At 42.2% G+C, this 17,514-nt stretch overlaps 1 protein-coding gene across 3 annotated transcripts in view; it reads left to right on the plus strand.

Annotated features, from left to right (window-relative positions):
• The window catches only part of WASHC3 (WASH complex subunit 3), a 128,218-nt gene that overhangs the window by 88,863 nt on the left and 21,841 nt on the right, over positions 1-17,514 (plus strand). The window contains exon 10 of one of the 3 annotated variants that reach the window (XR_013830414.1): positions 303-465. The exons of the other annotated variants lie outside the window; for them this stretch is intronic. The gene's annotated coding sequence lies outside the window, so the exon portion shown is untranslated. Of the gene's footprint in view, positions 1-302; positions 466-17,514 lie in introns of those variants that run through there. 3 annotated transcript variants of the gene reach the window in all.

Raw genomic sequence — 17,514 nt, forward strand, 5'->3', positions numbered from 1 at the left:
TTTGCCACAGCTCTACATGTGTACTTCCCATCCAACATCATGATGTTAGCAGTGTTCCATGTAAAGGGCCAATAAATGGTTGCTCTTTTTATAACTAGTACATCTGATAAACTCTAATAACCATTATCCGAGAATATATGGAGCAAAGCCAAGTGCTAATTGTGGGCTATGATAAATAAGACATGACCTTGGCCCCTAAGAATTTTGTACTGAAATAGAACTTTCAACCAACTCTTTCTTCTTTTTTCTTTTTTTTTTTTGGCTCTGCTGCGTGGCTTGTGGGATCTTAATCCCTGGACCAGGAATCGAATCGGGGGCCCCAACAGTGAGAATGCTGAGTCCCGCCAGGGAATTCCTTTTTTATCTATTTTTTTCTTTTTTTTTTTTCAACCAACTCTAAAATGGAGAAGAATAAAGTAAGGATAGAGGTGAAAGTCTTTTGTAGCATACATCTTATTATATGTCTGTCTACCATAACTTTAAGCCACTCAAGACAGACCTGATAACACGCCTTTGTGTTTATGGTCTTTATTCATTGCCTGGCATACAGCAGGTATTATAGAAGTGATTTTATTTTTAATACAAATTATTTATTTATTTATTTTTGGCTGCGTTGCGTCTTCGTTGCTGTGCACGGGATTTCTCTAGTTGCAGCGAGCAGGGGCTACTCTTCATTGCGGTGCATGGGCTTCTCATTGTGATGGCTTCTCTTGTTGCAGAGTACGGGCTCTAGGCACACAGGCTTTAGTAGTTGTGGCTCACAGGCTGAGTAGTTGTGGCTCATGGCCTCTAGAGCACGGGCTCAGTAGTTGTGGCCCACGGGCTTAGTTGCTCCGCGGCATGTGGGACCTTCCTGGACCAGGGCTCGAACCCATGTCCCCTGCATTGACAGGTGAATTCTTAACCACTACACCACCAGGGAAGTCCTAGGGCAATAGTTCTTAACAGGGTTGTGTGTATGCTTGGGAAGAGGGGGATTTGGCTGATTTACCTCTTATTGAGTAACAACTACCCCCAAACTTAATGGTTTAACACAATCATTTATTTTGCTGATGATTTTGTAGGTCAGGAATCTGGGAAGGACTAGGCTAGATAGTTTTGTTCCACATGGTTTTAGCTGTAGTGGCTGGGCCTAGAGGATCCACTTTCAAGATGGTTCCTTATTTACACAGAGTGCCTCAGTGTTCTACACATGGGGTCTTATACTTTGAGCTGCTCCATGTGGCTTGGGTTTCTCCTGTCATGGTGGTCTCAGGATATCTAATCACATTTTTTACAAGAGGCAGGAGTTAAGGCTACCAGGTCAGTAAAGGGCCATGCCCAGAACTGGCAGTGTCACTTCTATTACATTTTACAGGACCTAACCACATTCAAGAGGTTGAGAAATAGATTCTACCTCTTGATGGGGAAAATAGCACAGTCACACTGTGGAAGGGCATGTCGGATGGGAAATATTGGGGATTATCTTTGAAAAATACTAACTGCTACAGGAATGTCCACCCAAGTCATCTGAGGAACATTTTCAAATTATGGCCGTTATGCTTCCAAGTTTTAAATAGGTTCCATGGGGAATTCTGATACCTATCCCCAGCTCAGACCCAGTAGTGTAGAACAGAAAGAAAAAGTGGCTCAGGACCGAAATGTAAAAAGAACAACTCTGAATAGAGAGTTCCTGCTGATAGACCAGAGATGAAATAAATGAGCTAGAGGCATGATGGGAGCCAAAGGAGGAGATGATTTCAAGGAGGGTGTGGTCAGAAGCACCAAATGCTGTAGAGACGGTGAGAATGAGGAGAAATAGGCAGAGGCTGACAAATATGGCTTTGAAGTCTCTCCAAGCGTCTCTGAACTCTGTTTCAGTTGGGATCGGAATCCAGAATCAGAAGCTTACAAACTGAGTCTGCAACCAGAATAGGTTCCATTTTGTCCCCCAGTAGTTTGGCTATCCTCATGAAACCCTATTTGTAAGGACTGAAATAGCAGTTATCTGACAGCAGTACACAATCTGCAAATGAGAAAAATTGTGACAGACTTTACAGGTAGTTAAAGTGTGAACTTCAAGAAAATGGAGACATTTCCCTTCTGCTCCTCCCTTTTATCTTTGCAAGTAAGTTCTTTGGCAGTTAGTTTGGTGCTTTTCTTTGTTTGGGATATCAAGTCAGAATCAGTGTATCAGCTAGCTCTTGCTGTATAACAAATCATCCCAAAGTCAGTGGCTTATAATCAGGGGTCTGCAAACTACAACCTGTGGGCCAGATGCCTGTCTTTGTAAATGTAGTTTTATTTAGACATGGCTGTGTCTGTTCATTTACATATTATCTGCCTTATGTGTTTATCTGTTTTTTGTACTACAGTAAACAGAGGGGAGGTACCACAGAGCATATGCCTCATTAACTTATAATATTCACTATCTAGCTCTTTTAAAAAAAAAGGGTTGCTCGATTCTGCTTAAAAAATAAGTATGTATTATTGCTAATGAGTCAGCTGGGTAGTTTTTCTGGTCTCAGCTAGGCTCATTCATGATCACCTGTGAGCTCTGATGCTTAGGCTATGTTCTGTCATATGTCCTGGTTGACTGGTTGTTGGCTAGTCTGACTTTAGCTGGAGTATCTGGGACCTTCCCCTGTGACTTTTCATTCTCTAACAGGCTAGTCTAGGCTTGTCCTTATGGTGATAATAAGATTCCAATAGAATAAGTGGAAACACGTAAGAACTCTTGAGACCAAGGCTCCAAAGTGGCACACCATCACTTCCACCACATCCTACCATTGCACTACATGTGATATTGACCAAAGCAAGTAACAAGGGCAGCCCAGATTCCAGAGGCGATGAGACAACCTGCTAAGTTATAATTGCAAAGATGTTGATACAGGGAGGCATGAAGTATCTGGGCCATCTTTGCAACCAATCTACCGCATAGAGTATAGAAAGCACACCAGGCTGGACTTGAGAGGACTGAGGTCAGATCCTGACTTGGCTGTAAACTCACTCTGTGACCTTACACAAGTCACTGAGTCTCTCTGGGCCTTAGACTCCTTAGCTCTGAATTCTACATTCATATTAAAAAATGCCATATCCTCTTCTTGTTTGCATTCAACAAATGTTTATTTTCTTGAAATATTTTTTAACGAGACTCGAAAATACTCTCTGTTTTCTAATGTGCTATTACTTGGGGCCAGCGTAAGCGAAAAACATCTGCTTTTATTTCATTCCTTTGACAGGGATTCTAAATATTTGTAATTTACATGAAAAAAATTACAAAGGTCATACTGGGTTTCTTTCAAATATGAAGAAGGAGAAAAGGTTTTGCAAATGAAAGTGATAGAAGCCACCTTAGCAGGAAAATAATGTGAAGATGGTGTTTGCTCAGAATGACTCAAAATCCCCAAGTCCTTGCCTTTACCAGGAAGTCCTGATAGATAGGTAATATAAGAGAGATTTAGATTAATAAACTCTCTGGAAAGTGCTATAAGAAGGGTTATGATGTCTGGGTTTGCTTTATGCTTGTCAATCCCTTTCCAAATGAAGCTAGTAAGAGTGGTGTAAGCCCGGATATTCCCGGATCAGCCATTAGGAAGATCCTCAAGCAGTATCCTTCCTACCCAGCCCCCAACAGGGCTCTCCAGGCATCTGCCTTCAGCAAGGCCAAGGCTAAAACAGAGTTTACACAGCTGGACCTGGGTTTCATGTAGATCTTCATTCTTTGTAATCTGGTTCTCAGTGCTACTTTGGGATACTTCTGAAGATGGGGAGCCAATTTAGCTCCAGTCATCAAGCAGATTACTAATCAGCCCTCCCATTTCCAAATCCAGACCCTTTTACTTCAGCCTGGTCCCTTCCTCCATCTCCCTAGCTACTACTCGCTGTCCATTCCCAGCTTCATGTCTTGTTCATATTTTCCCTTCCTCTTCTTTCTCCTTCTGTTCCTCTTATTCAGATCCTAATCACCGGACTTTCCTGGTGGCACAGTGGTTAAGAATCCACCTGCCAGTGCAGGGGACTCGGGTTCGATCCCTGGTCTGGGAAGATCCCACATGCCACGGAGCAACTAAGCCTGGGCTCCAAAACTACTGAGCCTGTGCTCTACAGCCCGCATGCCACAACTACTGAAGCCCATGTGCCACAACTACTGAGCGTGCGCTCTAGAGCCCGTGATCTACAACTACTGAGCCTGTGCTCTAGAGCCCGTGCTCCACAACAAGAGAAGCCACCGCAATGAGAAGCCCGTGCACCACAACGAAGAGTAGCCCCTGCTCACCACAACTAGAAAAAGGTCGCATGCAGCAACGAAGACGCTACGCAGCCAAAAAAAGTCCTAATCAGAGTTCAGAGCCAGGCCAAATTCTGCTTCTCCCTGGAGCTTCCCCTGCCAACTTGAGGCCTCTGTGACCTCTCCCACAAAGGCATGAGTTACCCAACAGGCAGGCTGAGTATGTGCACAGAGCAGTTGTAAGTCAGGGTTCTCACCCCCCACCTTAACACACACACACACACACACACACACACACACACACACACACACACACACACACACACACAGAAAACCTCAGATTCAGTGAATGTATCCAGAATTTTGAAATGGAAAATCTAGAAAGAATTTATTTTAGCATATGCAACCTTTGTGACATTTCAAGAAATAACATTTATTCTGCATTACGTGGGGAGGAGGGGCACAAAAAGGGGTACTTTTTTCAGTTTAGGGTCTTTAGAGTTCTTAATTTTGTACTGATCTCTCCTCTGAGATTATATTGCACTTACTGTGTTTTCCACAGACTTTGGCATTTAATCGTATGTGTATGACCTAGTGGTTGAGTATGTGGAATGTTAACTCTATCACCCACTAGCTCTGTGACTTTGGGCAAACTATTTGTGGCAGATAGTCTCCAATCAAGGCTGTCATCAACCTCTTCCCTCCCTGCCACACTCCTCCATTGAGAGGTGAAACTTGTTTCCCCTTCTCTTAAATCTTGCTGGGCCTTTAACTGCTTTGACCAACAGATCATAGCAGAAGTAACATTCTGAGACTTCTGAGGCCAGGCCTTAAGCAAACTGGAAGGTTCAATTTTTTTCCTCTTGCAGTGCTCCTTCTTGGAGTCCAGCTGCCATCCCAGGAGAGGCAATGGAGGAGCATGGATGTACTCTGGTGAGCAGTCCCAGCTCTGCTCCCAGCTGACATCCAGCACCAATTGCCAGCCCTGTGAGCAAACCATTTGGATGTTCTAGCCTAGTCGAGCCTCCAGATAAATGCATATGGACATAGGCAGACAACGTCACATGGAGCAGAAGAACTGCCCAGCTGAGCCCAATCAACTCAGAATCATGAGATATAATAAAATAGTTGTTGCTTCAAGCCACTAAGTTTTGGGGTAGTTTGTTATATAGCAGTAGATCATTGAAGTAGTATCTAACCCAAACCTAGATTTGGTTTCTTCCCCTATGAAATGGAGTCAATAATAGTACCTATTTCATAGGATTGGTTTAAGAATCAAACAAGATGAAATGTATGGTAAAGTGCTTAGTGATGTTATGCTATCTATTTATGTTATGTTCTAATTACTACATTATTTTATTTATTTATTTGCTGCACCACATGGCTTGCAGGATCTTAGTTCCCTGACCAGGGATGAGTCCTAACCACTGGAATGCCAGGGAATTCCCTGTTCTTAAACATGCAAGGAGAGGCTCTGTCACTGGTTAAAAGATTTCAAGAATCAGAGTGCAGGAGGTGGTGGGGCAGGAGAGAAAAGGAAGATATAGAAAATAAATGGTACTAATATTTATTGGTAACCTACTATGTGCCAGGCTGCACACTAGGTTTTTACATATATGATCGCACTGGCTCGTCACAGAAACCTTGTTAGGCACATGTTTTTACCCTTTATACCGTTCAGTGGAGGTTCAGAGAGGTTAAGTAATTTACCCAAGGTCCCACAGCTGGGAGTGACCAAAGAGGAGTACAACTGGGCTTCAAAGTGTACTGTCTGACTGCAAAGCCCATTCTTTTTTTTTTTTTTTTTAACCCTCCTACAGATCTTGGACAGAGGGACTTCCTGAGATCTTTCAAAATATAATTATTTTTTTCAATGAGAAATTAAACATTCAGTCAGACTCTATTCAATACAACCAATATTCTGCTTCTGGTAGGAATATTGATGAAAATTTAAAAACAACCCCCAAAGTCCTGTACTTCCGGTAATAAATTATTACAAACCTACCATCAAGAAATCTAGATAAATCTTTCATGATACTAGTTATTTTTACCTTATGTCATATCTCTGAGAAACAACTTCCAGGCATGTAAAATTGTACTTCCTTTTATTTTTTTTCTAAAATATCACCTTTAACCCTCTAGGAAGGGCTGCCCCATTATGCCTGTATACATTAATGCTTAATTTTTTAAACACCTTTATTGGAGTATAATTGCTTTAAAATGTTATGTTAGTTTCTGCTGTATAACAAAGTGAATCAGCTATATGTATACATATATCCCCATATCCCCTCCCTCTTGCGTCTCCCTCACACCCTCCCTATGCCACGCTGCTAGGTGGTCACAAAGCACCGAGCTGATCTCCCTGAGCTATGCAGCTGCTTCCTACTACCTATCTGTTTTACATTTCATAGTGTATATATGTACATGCCTCTCTCTCGTTTTGTCCCAGCTTACCCTTCCTGCTCCCCACGTCTTCTAATCCATTCTCTACATCTGCGTATTTATTCCTGTCCTGCGCCTAAGTTCATTAGAACCATTTTTTTTTAGATTCCATATATATGTGTTAGCATACAGTATTTTTCTCTTTCTGACTTACTTCACTCTGTATGACAGCCTCTATGTCCATCCACCTCACTACAAATAACTCAATTTGGTTTCTTTTTATGGCTGAGTAATATTCCATTGTGTATATGTGCCACATCTTCTTTATCCATTCATCTGTCGATGGACACTTAGGTTGTTTCCATGTCCTGGCTATTGTAAATAGTGCTGCAATGAACATTGTGGTACATGACTCTTTTTGAATTATGGTTTTCTCAGGGTATATGCCCAGTAATGGGATTCCTGGCTCATATGGTAGTTCTATTTTTAGTTTTTTAAGGAACGTCCATACTGTTCTCCATAGTGGCTGCATCAATTTACATTCCCACCAACACTGCAAGAGGGTTCCCTTTTCTCCACACCGTCTCCAGCATTTATTGTCTGTAGGTTTTTTGATGATGGCCATTCTGACTGGTATGAGGTGATACCTCACTGTAGTTTTGATTTGCATTTCTCTAATGATTAGTGATATTGAGCATTCTTTCATGTGTTTGTTGGCAATCTGTATGTCTTCTTTGGAGAAATGTCTGTTTAGGTCTTCTGCCCATTTTTGGATTGGGTTGTTTGTTTTTTTGATATTGAGCTTCATAAGCTGCTTGTATATTTTAGAGATTAATCCTTTGTCAGTTGCTTCGTGTACAAATATTTTCTCCCATTCTGAGGGTTGTCTTTTCGTCTTGTTTATGGTTTCCTTTGCTGTGCAAAAGCTTTTAAGTTTCATTAGCTCCCATTTGTTTATTTTTGTTTTTATTCCCATTTTTCCAGGAGGTGGGTCAAAAAGGATCTTGCTGTGATTTCTGTCATAGAGTGTTCTGCCTATGTTTTCCTCTAAGAGTTTTATAGTGTCTGGCCTTACGTTTAGGTCTTTAATCCATTTTGAGTTTATTTTTGTGTATGGTGTTAGGGACTGTTCTAATTTCATTCTTTTACACGTAGCTGTCCAGTTTTCCCAGCACCACTTATTGAAGAGGCTGTCTTTTCTCCATTGTATATTCCTGCCTCCTTTATCAAAGATAAGGTGACCATATGTGTGTGGGTTTATCTCTGGGATTTCTATCGTGTTCCATTGATCTATAATTCTATTTTTTGCCAGTACCATACTGTCTCGATTACTGTACCTTTGTAGTATAGCCTGAAGTGAGGGAGCCTGATTCCTCCAGCTCTGTTTTTCTTTCTCAGGATTGCTTTGGCTATTCGGGGTCTTTTGTGGTTCCATACCAATTGTGAAATTTTTTGTTCTAGTTCTGTGAAAAATGCCATTGGTACTTTGATAGGGATTGCATTGGATCTGTAGATTGCTTTGGATAGTAAAGTCATTTTCACACTGTTGATTCTTCCAATCCAATAACATGGTATATCTCTCCATCTGTTGGTATCATCTTTAATTTCTTTCATCAGTGTCTTATAGTTTTCTGCATACAGGTCTTTTGTCTCCCTAGGTAGGCTTAATCCTAGGTATTTTATTCTTTTTGTTGCAGTGGTAAGTGGGCGTGTTTCCTTAATTTCTCTTTCAGATTTTTCATCATTAGTGTATAGGAATGCAGGAGAATTCTGTGCATTAATTTTGTATCCTGCTACTTTACCGAACTCATTGATTAGCTCTAGTAGTTTTCTGGTAGCGTCTTTAGGATTCTCTATGTATAGATAGTATCATGTCATCTGCAGACAGTAACAGTTTTACTTCTTCTTTTTTGATTTGGATTCCTTTTATTTATTTTTTTTTTGTTCTCTGGTTGCTGTGGCTAAAACTTCCAGAACTATGTTGAATAATAGTGGTGAGAGTGGGCAAACTTATTTTGTGCCTGATCTTAGAGGAAATGGTTTCAGTTTTTCACCATTGAGAATGATGTTGGCTGTGGGTTTGTCATATATGGCCTTTATTATGTTGAGGTAGGTTCCCTCTATGCCTACTTTCTGGAGAATTTTTATCATAAATTGGTGTTGAATTTTGTTTAAAGGGTTTTCTGCATCTATTGAGATGATCATATGGTTTTTATCCTTCAATTTTGTTAATATGGTGTATCACATTGATTGATTTGCGTATATTGAAGAATCTTTGCATTCCTGGGATAAACCCTACTTGATCATGGTGTATGATCCTTTTAATGTGCTGCTGGATTCTGTTTGCTAGTATTTTGTTGAGGATTTTTGCATGTATGTTCATCAGTGATATTGGGCTGTAGTTTTCTTTTTTTGTGTCATCTTTGTCTGGTTTTGGTATCAGGGTGATGGTGGCCTCAGAATGAGTTTGGGAGTGTTGCTCCCTCTGCTATATTTTGGAAGAGTTTGAGAAGGATAAGTGTTAGCTGTTTTCTAAATGTTTGATAGAATTCGCCTGTGAAGCCATCTAGTGCTGGACTTTTTTTTGGTGGAAGATTTTTAATCACAGTTTCAATTTCAGTGCTTGTGATTGGTCTGTTTATATTTTCTATTTCTTCCTGGTTCAGTCTCAGAACATTGTGCTTTTCTAAGAATTTGTCCATTTCTTCCAGGTTGTCCATTTTATTGGCATAGAGTTGATTGTAGTAATCTCTCATGATCCTTTGTATTTCTGCAGTGTCACTTGTTACTTCTTTTTTTTTTTTTTCACTTGTTACTTCTTTATCATTTCTAATTCTGTTGATTTGAGTCTTCTTTTTTTTTTGATGAGTCTGACTAATGGTTTATCAATTTTGTTTATCTTCTCAAAGAACCAGCTTTTAGTTTTATTGATCTTTACTATTATTTCCTTTATTTCTTTTTCATTTATTTCTGATCTGATCTTTGTGATTTCTTTCCTTCTGCTAACTTTGGGGTTTTTTTGTTCTTCTTTCTCTAATTGCTTTAGGTGTAAGGTTAGGTTGTTTATTTGAGATGTTTCTTGTTTCTTGAGGTAGAATTGTATTGCTATAAACTTCCCTCTTAAACTGCTTTTGCTGCATCCCATAGGTTTTCGGTCATCGTGTTTTCATTGTCATTTGTTTCTAGGTATTTTTTGATTTCCTCATTGATTTCTTCAGTAATCTCTTGGTTATTGTTTAGCCTCCATGTGTTCGTATTTTTTACAGTTTTTTTTCCTGTAATTGATGCTAGTTGATCCTGAAATGCTAGTCTCATAGCATTGTAGTCAGAAAACATACTTGATATGATTTCATTTTTCTTAAATTTACCAAGGCTTGGTTGGTGACCCAAGATATGATCTATGCTGGAGAATGTTCCATGAGCACTTGAGAAGAAAGTGTATTCTGTTGTTTTTGGATGGAATGTCCTATAAATATCAATTAAGTCCATCTTGCTTAATGTATCATTTAAAGCTTGTGTTTCCTTATTTATTTTCATTTTGAATGATCTGTCCATTAGTGAAAGTGGGGTGTTAAAGTCCCCTACTATGATTGTGTTACTGTCGATTTCCCCTTTTATGACTGTTAGCATTCACCTTATGTATTGAGGTGCTCCTATGTTGGGTGCATAAATATTTACAATTGTTATATCTTCTTGGATTGATCCCTTGATTATTATGTAGTGTCCTTCTTTGTGTCTTGTTATAGTCTTTATTTTAAAGTCTACTTTGTCTGATATGAGAATTGCTACTCCAGCTTTCTTCTGACTTCCATATGCATGGAATATCTTTTTCCATCCCCTCACTTTCAGTCTGTATGTGTCCCTAGGTCTGAAGTGGGTCTCTTGTATACAACACATATATGGGTCTTGTTTTTGTATCCATTTAGCCAGTCTGTGTCTTTTGGTTGGAGCATTTAATCCATTTACATTTAAGGTAATTGTCAATATGTATGTTCCTATTACCATTTTCTTGTTTGGAGTTTGTTTTTGTAGGTCTTTTCCTCCTCCTGTGTTTCCTGCCTAGAGAAGTTCCTTTAGTATTTATTGTAAAGCTGGTTTGGTGGGGCTGAATTCTCTTAACTTCTGCTTGTCTGTAAAGGTTTTAATTTCTCCATCGAATCTGAATGAGATCCTTGCAGGGCAGAATAATCTTGGTTGTAGGTTTTTCCCTCTCATCACTTTAAATATGTCCTGCCACTCCCTTTTGGCTTGTAAAGTTTCTGCTGAAAGATCAGCTGTTAACCTTATAGGGCTTTCCTTGTATGTTATTTGTTGCTTTTCCCTTGCTGCTTTTAATATTTTTTCTTTGTATTTGATTTTTGATAGTTTGATTAATATATGTCTTGGTGTGTTTCTCCTTGGATTTATCCTGTATGGGACTTTCTGTGCTTCCTGGACTTGATTGACTATTTCCTTTCCCATGTTAGGGAAGTTTTCAAGCATAATCTCTTCAAATGTTTCCTCAAACCCTTTCTTTTTCTCTTCTTCTCTGGGACCCCTATAATTCGAATGTTGCTGCATTTAATGTTGTCCCAGAAGCCTCTGAGACTGTCCTCAATTCTTTTCATTCTTTTCTCTTTATTCTGCTCTGTGGTAGTTATTTCCACTATTTTATCTTCCAGGTCACTTATCCATTCTTCTTCCTCAGTTATTCTGCTATTGTTTCCTTCTAGAGAATTTTTAATTTCATTTTTTGTGTTGTTCATCATTGTTTGTTTGCTCTTTAGTTCTTCTAAGTCCTTGTTAAATGTTTCTTGTATTTTCCCCATTCTATTTCCAAGATATTGGATCATCTTTACTACCATTACTCTGAAGTCTTTTTCAGGTAGGCTGCCTATTTCCTCTTCACTTGTTTGGTCTGGTGGTTTTTACCTTGCTCCTTCATCTGCTGTGTTTTTCTCTGTCTTCTCATTTTTTTTAACTTACTTCGTTTGTGGTAGGCTGCAGGTTCGTAGTTCCCGTTGTTTTTGGTGTCTGCCCCCAGTGGATGAGGTTGGTTCAGTGGCTTGTGTAGGCTTCCTGGTGGAGGGGACTGGTGCCTATATTCTAGTGGGTGGGACTGGATCTTGTCTTTCTTGTGGGCAGGGCTGCATCCGGTGGTGTGTTTGGGGGTGTCTGTGAACTTAGTATGATTTTAGGCAGCCTCTCCGCTAATGGGTGGGGTTGTGTTCCTGTCTTGTTAGTTGTTTGGCATGGGGCGTCCAGCACTGGAGCTTGCTGGCTGTTGGGTGGAGCTGGGTCTTTGCATTGAGACGGAGATCTCTGGGAGAGCTCTCGCTGATTGATATTACGTGGGGCCAGGAGGTCTCTGGTGGTCCAATGTCCTGAACTCGGCTCTCCCACCTCAGAGGCTCAGGCCTGACACCCGGCTGGAGCACCAAGACCTGTCAGCCACACGGATGTGTTACAGCGCCTTTCTCCTCCTAGGGACTCAGCCAGGATTTCAGGCAATGGGTTCTGAGTCCAAAAATTGCCTCTATTTGGGAACTTGCCAAACACGACACAGGAGAGGCTTCAGTATTTTCTTGGAGTTGGGTTTGCTCTCTTGTACTTCTCCCATTGCCACAAAAAATCTTTCCCTGAGTAGCGGCTGCTCCTTTCGCTGCTTAATTTTTAAATGAGAAGTTAACTTGTCTTTTCTCACAGAGACAGTTTACTTGGTGAGGTCAGCAAAATGCTGATAAGAAAACCTATATGAGGCCCCTCAGACCGGGCCTCTGAGATCCTGGCTAAAAGCTCACCACAGATCTGTGTCCAATAATAAAATCCTCCTCGAATCTGGGAGCACTCAGCTCATTCCTGCCTGTTCAGTCTTTTAAGTGCCTCCTTCCCATGCTCCTTCTTTTCCTTCCCCCAGTCTCTCACAAAATCTTGTTCCAAAATGTCAGTCAACCATCAGCTAATGGGATCAGAAGTTGCCTCACAGTCAGAAAACCTCCTGGTCCCCGGCCCAAGTGCCCCCCATTACATCCAGTGTCCCAAGATGACCTCCCAGTCCCCATGACGTAAGGAAACATTTCAGAGCAGCTTTACAAAATGAGAAATTCATTCGCTATTTTTTTCAAGGGACCAAGAAAAGAAAATGTTATGAACAAGGAAATTGCTGGTGGGTCACTGGCCAGGACACTGAAATGTGAACATCGAACAATTAATTTAAGGATAATATAAACAGGTTTCATTATACAGAGTTTAAGAATATGATTGGAATAGTCTGTTGTTTTGAATTCTAGAATGTTCCTCTCCCTACTGCACCCCTGCCCCCACCCCGGGCCTTCTTACTATGAGTTGGCATTCTCCCTCCCCCTGGTTGTTTTCTCCATCTCCATCCACTGTTATAGCACAGATGAACTCACTCTGTGTTTGGCTTCATGTGGTTGCCTTGCCTACATTTATTCTGGTTTCCTATTGTGTCGCCGACGCACATTTTTAAGAGTTCCATTATGTGGAATGGTTTTTTTTCCTACTCTCTTCAGAAAAATTGACTTTTCAAAGGAATATTAAAAAATTTTTTTTGTTTAAAGAAATAAGGTTATTTCTAGTTCTTTGTCCTCTTTCACAATTACAGCCATGTACTCCATAAGGAATCCATTAATGTGTAAGATGCTTTGAAGCTGCTGGATGTGTGCGTGTGTGTGTGTGTGTGTGTGTGTGTGTCTGCGCGCACACGCACGCGTGCACTGTTCTTTTTCTTTTTCTCTCAGAATCTTGCCACTGCCAACCACTGATTTAGGAATGTTTAGGGGTACATGCCAACTCAATAATCAAAATCATTTTGGTACTGGGAACCCAACCACAGTCTCTGTAGACCAGTGGAATTTATTGCTTGCTCCAGTTTATTAAGTAATAGTACCAACAACATTTTGAATAAAGAAGAGTCTGATAAGATATGATAGAATGTCAGGATAATTCATTTTGACCATAAAACAATGCTTTTTTTGAATCTGAAATACTAAAAGCATTAATAGCCTGATGGTCCACGGCTTCCTTCCCTTGACCTGATATAGGAATATGATTCCTAGCTCACTTTAGGAAAGAGTCTCAGGACAGACTGCTGGTTTCCTGCTACATCCATATCCCTGTTTTCATTCCACAAATACATATCTAGTACTGACTGTGGGCCAAGCACTGGCCTAGGCATTGGGACCACAGTGATGAACAGGATAAATGCAACTCCTGCCACATGGCACTTTCTGAAGGAAGATATCTTGGCTGCATAGATTACTGTCTGTTGAGACATTTGAGGCACATGCAAAACAGACTAATGGTGAAGCTTATGGTCTGTGTTCGGATCCAGGCTATACCACCCAAGCTGTTTTATTTTGAACAATTTTTGTGGCCTTACTAAGCTTCAGAGTCCTAAATTGCAGTGGTACTTACCTCACAGAGTTATTTTGAGGGTCAAGTGGAAAAGTCCTTGTACAGCTTTTACATAGTGCCTGGCTAAGAACCATGAGTAGCGGTGGTGGTAGTATAAGTTTATTTATTTTATGTTATTTTTCTATTTTTGGCTGTGTTGGTTCTTCGCTGCTCCACGCAGGCTTTCCCTAGTTGCGGTGAGCGAGGGCTACTCTTCGTTGCAGTGCATGGGCTTCTTATTGCAGTGTCTTCTCTTGTCACGGCGCAGTAGTTGTGGCACATGGGCTCAGTAGCTGCGGCACGTGGGCTCTAGAGCGCAGGCTCAGTAGTTGTGGCGCATGGGCTTAGTTGCTCCATGGCATGTGGGATCTTCCCAGACCAGGGCTCAAACCTCTGTCCCCTGCATTGGCAGGTGGATTCTTAACCACTGCGCCACCAGGGAAGTCCCAGTGGTGGTAGTAGTAGCCGTAAGTGGACCATATTGTCCCTCAGCAGAGAAGGTTGTGGCAAGTCCATGGGTCCAACCATCACTGGGGGGGAGGGGGGGTCACAGATCCATCCCACCCTAGGAGTCTCTTAAGTTTAAGGGAGAAAAAAAAGGCTTGCCCAATGCTTAGAACCACATCATCTTCCTTCTCAAGCTGCAGTGCCTCCTGCTGCTCATGGAAGAAAATGCAGCTCCTTCCTCCCCAGGAGTGTGTTTGCCAGCCTGCTGCGGCAAGAATCCCTCACACTGAACCCTGCCATCTCTGACCTCAAAAGATGCAACCCCTCCCGTCACCCCTGAGGCCTGCCAGCAGTCACTGCAGCTGTGGGAGCCTGCCATTCTGTGGTGTGGGCTCTTCCCACGCACTGCCCCCCTCAGAGCCCCTTCCTGCTCCATGTTGAGCCCAGAGTAGCAGGTCTGGAACTTCTGGGGATGCTGGGGCCTTAGGGCTCATAAGAAACTCATCTTTCTGATGGATCCTGGTGGGTTTTCCCCCTTCATTTATCTCCAAAGGAGCACTGAACAGTTTCCATATGGCTGCCACGTGCCCCGATGTTTTGGTCGAGACAATGTTATTGCCGTACCTCACTAGACCTCTCCCAGAATGGTCACAAGGTTCTCCTGGGCATAGTAGGGGCTGCTCTGCCCAAGCTATGACGCAGAGCAGAAAACTGTGCCACCTAGTTGCTCTGCACCTGTGTCTCTCCAGAGGCTGTCTTCTACCCAGCAAGAAAAAGACGTTAATTTGTTTTTCATTCTAGGGATCTAGGTGCAGAAATAACCCACTGTAGCTAATTGGCCCACTCCCTTCCCTGTGAAGTGGGCAGGCACAGAAAATCCCCAACCCTGCCCAGCTCACCATCTACCCCTAAGGGGCCTTGCCATAGCTAGCATGTGGGAGGAGAGCAAATTTAGATGAAATCAACACGAGTTTCCTCCTAACAATAATAGTTCTATTCATTCAACGCTTACTGAGTGCCCAATTACCTACTTGGTGCCAGGAGAGACAACCCCAGCCTCGCTTGCGGTAGTTTGGCAAGAGGCTGGCTGAGAGGGTCTGTGTTCACTTGAGGGAAGAACAGCCTTATGCCAGGGGCTGAGCTCTGGAGGCTCTGCCTTTGAACAAGACTGCTTCCTCAACCAGGAAATGCCCAATATTACATACTACACCAGATCTTCTCTGCCATGCTTTTCCTATAAATCCGTCGAGCAGTACAGAGTGGGCTGCTTCCCCTGAAGCCCTTTCCAGTGTGCACTCAGCTTTGGTCGATCAAGCACACTTCTCTCTGTCGGATGGTGGCAGCCCAGGGTACCAATGCATTCTCCTGCCTCTCTTCATGGAGGCTTCCTCAGGAAACCATGCTTTGCTTCTTGCTGCGTGTCACCAGTAAAATGTGTGTCTGTGCCACTTTGGCACGACAGCATGCAGGTGTGAGGAACACACAAGGAGCTCACAGCATTGTGAAAAAGAAATCAAAGGTGATAACAGATGCAAATACACTTACAGACACATAAGGCAAGAGGGGACTCTGACAGGCCGTAATTGCACCCCCGCTCCAGGCAGCAGATTACAGTCTTAGTGAAAATGTGTACTTCTGCCTGATTATCAAAGTCCTGGAGGGCTGCGTGTAGAGGGGGACCCTTATTTTCACTCTCCAGGGGAAAAAAGAGTGTATCTGACAAAAACTTCCCCTAGGAACAAACCCCAAAGGAGGAGATGTTTGTGGAGAATGAACTAATTTTTGTGAAGAATGAACCACACACTCTTTACTTACATTGACTCATTTAAGAAAATTAACAAAAAAATTAAGTTTTTGCTGCACACACAAGGAATGTTTCAACATAAGCAAGTGGGTAGAAACATAGCTGTCAGCCCTTTGAAGTGAGATGGCAGATACTCAGGCGGGGGCCGCTGCGTTCAGGTGAGGCCTTACACACGAGTGCAGGGCTGAGGGGAAGGATGGTGGTGAAATCTAGCCTTTACTCCTCATTCAGTCTGTGTGGGTGCAAGTACCCGAGGGCGGGATGCCATACTTTGGTTCCTCACACAGACACTGTCTACCTACAAAGCCTAGAGGAGACCACTTTTCCTAATTCATCTACCTGAAAGGGCTCCTTTTTATAATAGGTATAATTTGTATGTGCTCAACTCAAAGCCCTTCAGGACTTGACAGGTCTGAGGGCAAGTGGGGTACAGGGCACCTGACTACTAAATAGTTTGTAGCATCCATCCCCCATTTGGAAATGGCAACTTCATAAAGCCCTTGGACTTCCTTCAGACTGATCTTCTCCCAGGGGTAACTAGGGAGCTTTAGAGAATAACTGGCCCTGTTCATTAAGGTTTGGGTTGTTTTGTTTTGTTTTTGAGATAATTGTAGATTCACATGCAGTTGTAAGAAATACAGAGAGATACAGTGTCTTCTTTACTAAAGGTTTAATTTTTATTTTTTAAAATGTATTTATTTATCTGTTTGTTTGCTTTGGCTGCATTGGGTCTTTGTTGCTGCACGTGGGCTTTCTCTAGTTGTGGTGAGCGGGGGCTACTTTTCGTTGCAGTGCGCGGGCTTCTTGTGGCGGTGGCTTATCTTGTTGAGGAGCACAGGCTCTAGGGCATGCGCGCTTCAGTAGTTGTGGCTCACGGGCTCTAGAGCACAGGCTCAGTAGTTGTGGTGCAGGGGCTTAGTTGCGCCATGGCATGTGGGATCTTCCCACACCAGGGATCGAACCCGTGTCCCTTGCATTGGCAGGTGGATTGTTAACCACTGTGCGACCAGGGAAGCCCAAAGCTTAATTTTTAAACCAACATTTACTGAACATTTTTTCTGTGCCTCAGGAAAATAAAGATGCCTCAGATGAGACGTCATCCCCTCAGCACCTTAGATTCTTGTGATAAAGACACACACAACAGATCTCTTTGAAAAAGTTCATCGTGCACATTGCCAAGGGGCAAGTGAGCATCTTGGACGAAAAGTCCTGTGCAGTGTCTTGGGGACTGAGTAAAAGTGGGTGTTGGAAGGGCAATCTGGGCAGAGAACACAGC

This window comes from Stenella coeruleoalba (assembly GCF_951394435.1).
Source record: "Stenella coeruleoalba genome assembly, chromosome: 11".
Classification (NCBI taxonomy): Eukaryota; Metazoa; Chordata; class Mammalia; order Artiodactyla; family Delphinidae; genus Stenella; species Stenella coeruleoalba.